Consider the following 4,723-nt stretch of genomic DNA (forward strand, 5'->3'; position numbering starts at 1 on the left):
AGGGTTAAGCAGCATTCGAGGGCAGCCCCTAAAGATGGAGCTTTGGGAACATCCGTTTGGGTTTAGGAGAACCCACCATGTAGGTGTCAGCCGGTGTAAGTCCAGCCACCTCACTGAGTGGGCTGCCACCCTGGCAAGGTGAAGAGGTTACTGGAGACCCCATGAGCAGCCTGGAGCACAGGCTGGGCTGGGTTTGGCTGGCACTAGCTTCTCTCTGCTCCCCAGTTAGCGACCTGAAGGGGGACCTCATGCTCTGAATCACATTTACCCCCACAAACTTGGAGCTGAGCTGAAGGCGGCGATTTCCACTTCAGCCAGTGACCTGGGGACTGAGGAAACACAGTGTTCCCGTTAGGAATTATGGCACTGCAACATGACACTGAGAAACACCTCGTTGTTGCCAGATGGCTCAAGGCATTTAACACGACGCATGTTGCACCGCGGTGCCGCATGGAAAATAGGCCCCTCCGTGAGGCCTGTGAGCGAGCAGCCGCTCCGCTCCGCACAGAGGGGCTGGTGAGGAGGCTGGGCCGCCCGGAGGACTCGCCCTCCCCTGCGTGTCAGGGGCTTCAGGAAGGACTCTGGGGAGAAGGGGATGGGAGGAAAGGATGCAAGCCAAGGTGTGAATTACAGCCAGCAGGAGAGCAGCTACTGATTGTCCAATGCTACACGTGGAAGAATGCTACATGTGTTAATTGGCAACAAACCCTCGTGTATTAAGCTGATTTTATGTCCACAACCTCAGTTAAATGGGTAAATAACCAGAACACAGTATGAACAGCCTGTGATTACTGAAAATAGACCAACAGCTTAAATGAAATAGTTTGTGGCTGACCTCAAACCTCACAGGCAACTAAAAATAAACTCCGTCTACTCCTTCTGCGGGGCTGGGCTCTTGCACAGCCCCGTGCTGTGACGTCTCGGGTGCCTCCTCCCACCCTCGGATGCTGGGGTAGGGCAGGATGTGCTCAGTGCCGCATCGCGGGGCCGCAGGAGTCCGGACCTCCAGAGAAGGTGCCCTGGGGGTGCTCCTCTGGGCCACTCTCACCTGCTTTTAATACATCGTGCAGCCTCGGCTGCCTTCAGGGTTGTTCTGCTCTTCCTTGCCATAGTTCTCTGACCTCCTTCCAGACTTTCCTGTTTAATTAAGTTCTATAATGTACATAAATTAAAAGTGTGACTTAAAATTCCCAATGACATGCTGTGTTACTTATGTTCCTGCAAGCACGTGGCCACGTTTGTTTATTCGGTGCGGTGGAACTTCCCAGGGCACCTTCTTACGCTCTGCGTGCGTACGTACAACCCCCGCTCGACATCAGCAGTTGGGTTATGGTAAACATTCCTCTGCGCTTCACAGGCTGAAAGTTTGTCTCGAGAGCTGAGCTGACATCTCTTAAGTGCAAACCACCCTCGTAATGCGAGAGATGGATTTCCTTGCCTTGACACCCGGTTGCTCCTTTCCTCTTCTCCCAGGATGTCCCACGGGTTACTCAGAGGTGGGTTTGGTTGCTTTTCTCCTGCTCTGAGCAGCAGAGATGATCGCTGCATCCTGCCCGTCCATGTGCGCCATGGAGGAGGGGAACAAAAGGGCTGTACAGTTCTGCCGCTTGGTATTAAAACCCCGTCGCTGCCTGCCCCTGCAAACACCCCCAGGGCTCAGCTGGCCTGTCGCTGCCGCTGTCACCCTGCCTCTCTCCCGGCTTTATTCACTGGCCCTGCCTCTCTCCCGGCTTTATTCACTGGAAAACTGGAAGTGTCAGTTTGACAGATCAGCTGGAACCAAAGCCGAGATGTCAGTCCTGGTTGGGCTGTTAGGGCCGAGTTTGGCAGCCTTTGTTCTTCCCCAGCCTCCCAGGACCTGAGGACAGGGCGATTCACGGGAGTGTGGTTTGAGTTCCTGCTGCATTGCATTGGGCAGCTTCCACACGATGAACACAGCTTCTTCCCCAGAGGTACCCACCCCAACCCGACGGCTTCCGAGAGAGGAAACTCCATCCCTTCTCTGTGGCAGTTCAGCAGAGTTCACGCTTGCCCGGGGCGATGGAAAGCCTTCCCAGTGAGCTGCCCCAGCTGGGCGCAGGGAGTGTTGTGCCAGCCGCAAGGCCTGGTGCTAGCTGGGGGCTGCCACTCGCTCACTGGCCAGGTTCCCCTCCTGATCACTTCTGATTTTGTAATTCTGATTTTTGTGTTTAGTAAGGGACCTGGGGACTGGTTTTTCCTACAGCCTCAAGAGCTGAACTGTGGTGGTGGCCTCTGTCCGCAGGGCTTGGTGCTAGCGGGGGCCTGCCACTCGCTCACTGGCCAGGTTCCCCTCCTGATCACTTCTGATTTTGTAATTCTGATTTTTGTGTTTAGTAAGGGACCTGGGGACTGGTTTTTCCTACAGCCTCAAGAGCTGAACTGTGGTGGTGGCCTCTGTCTCTGGCGTTTTACTAAGAGTTCCTGCTGGGCTGTGGAGACTGTAGGGTGATGGTCGGACAAAAGTCAGGTGGACTAAATGTATGGAACAGCTTCATGTGATTGTGTCTGGGGAGACAGGGCGGCTCAGCTGGTCCTTGGCCACCAATGCAGGGCAGGGTGGTGGAAGTTCTCTTGGCAAGTGTGGACAACGCTCTCATCCACTGCTCCAGAGGGGCTGAGCAGTGACCCTGATCTGCCAGGACCCGACTCCATAAGGGTGTTAATCAATGTACGAGGGGTGAGAGCGCCAGGCCGGCTGCTTCCCCAGGGCAGGGCTCTCGTGATGCTGCCGCAGCTTGTAGGCTCCTGACAGTGAGCCAGGCTGGAACGGCCAGAGAAGCCCGGAGAGGTTTGAGCTGCTTTACGTGAAGGGAGCCGCTGCCTGGAAGGATTCAGCTGCTTTTGCTGGGAGTATCAGGGTTTATCAGCTGCGTGCAGCACCCTGAAACTTTGTCTGTGGGAGCTCAGCCCTGCGTGGTGCTGACCGGGCTGTTTCTGGAACACATTCCCCTCCAAGCGTCACAAATACTCCAGTATTGCCAGGGCTGGAGGGTTTCTGTCAGCTCTTCTCGGCTCGTGTACTTACAGCAGGGCCCTGTCGGCACCAGTAACCCCCAGCCGGTGCTGTCTGCCTGCCAGCACCACACCCAGCCCGTGTCTGAGGAACACTGGTTAAAAACCAGACCCTGGCCGAAGGATCCCTCCTGCTAATTGTGGAGAAAAGGACCCCCCAGGAGCTGAGCCTATCTCAACCAAAACAAACCTGTAAAACATAATTGGACTCTAGGTTTGTGGTTTGGGTTTTTTTCTTTAAATATAGGCTTTCTCCCTGGCTAAGTGAAAAACAGATATCATTGAAGTTCAGCTGACATTCTCGGAATTTTATCTGCCTCATGTGCAACCCAAGTATTGCAACAGCAGGAACCCGAAAGCGCAGCTGACTTGTCGTTACAGGAGCTGAGAAAAACAGAAACAGCAAAGAGCACTTGTGAGATGACGAGCAAATGGGATCATTATTCGTTCAGCCTTAATCACGTTAAGTGCCAGCAGTGCCACAGGTGAGGGAACTTCTCTTGGAGGCGATTTCTGTGCCCTCTTGTGAAAGGCCTCCTCTAATTCATGGTTTTAATTTGTCCCTGCTAGCTGGAGTCCCAGTCCCAGCCCTGTATCCTGTCAGCTCCAGCCCGGTATTCCACAGGGTGACACTGGGGACAGTTTTATTTCAAATGAGCAAATAAGTAATGCTCAGCCGTGGTCCTGGACCACTCCAGTTTGCACCATTGCAGCCTCAAACCAAACCACTGCTTGGGCAGCTGGCACGGAATGAGCTGCAGTAACCTCAGCTGGTCAGGAAATGCATCGGAGTGAAGTCCCCGAGGTGGTGACAGTGCCTGGCGCTGCCGGAGTCCCAGGGAGAGCGGCCTGCACTGGGAGCCTGTGCTGTTCCCAGGAGGCAGCCACGTTTCAGCACTCAGAACGGGTTAACGCTTGCTCTCTGCATTCTCCTCACAGTTACTGCTGCAGCTACACCTCGGGTTTCGCTGTTGTGTCTTTCTGGAAGCTGGAGGGATTTTTTTTTTTTTCCCCTCAGTACTGTCGAGAACAGGAATAGAAACTCTGCAATAAGCTCAGAATGTTCTTTGGCTCAGTGCATGGGAAAGAGATTTCGGGTTGGATTTCCTCTTGCTTCATGCTCCCTCCTGCCTGCGGGCAGGGTGGTGGTTTTGTGGACAAGCGGTTCTCTGAGATGAACCAGAGGCAAACCGGCCTGTTCCTCCCTCGTTTGCTGTTGCAGGGTCTCCTCAGCCAGCTGCCGGAGGCCAAGGCTTTGCCTTCCCCCGCTGGCAGCAGGACGACACTGAACTCCAGTGTCACCTCCTCAAAAATACATTTCGTGCTGGGGACGGGGAACGGGGCGGGGGGGCAGATGTTCATTACCTTCTAAAGGGTTTTGTTAAAGCGTCTGGAATGGGGAGTCTGGCTCCGCGTCTTTCTTGGCAACTGATCGTGATACTCCAACCTCTAGAGCGATTCAAGGATGCCTTTTCCGAAACAGGGTGAAGTGAGCGTGTGCTGCCCCTTCTGAGCGGGAAACTGGGGCTGCGGAGGGAGCAGAGCCTGTGTCCGACGCAGAGGGGCGTTGGAAAGAGAGCTCTTATGCACAGGCCCAATAGGAGCGAAGGCTTCCCCAAATGGGACACAAGCGGCCAGGCTGCAGCAGCGCTGTGGAAACGAGCACCCGCCTGAGGCGGGGGCGGGGGTG

The sequence above is a fragment of the Buceros rhinoceros genome, unplaced genomic scaffold (assembly GCF_000710305.1).
Source record: "Buceros rhinoceros silvestris isolate BGI_N320 unplaced genomic scaffold, ASM71030v1 scaffold39903, whole genome shotgun sequence".
In the NCBI taxonomy this organism is placed as follows: domain Eukaryota; kingdom Metazoa; phylum Chordata; class Aves; order Bucerotiformes; family Bucerotidae; genus Buceros; species Buceros rhinoceros.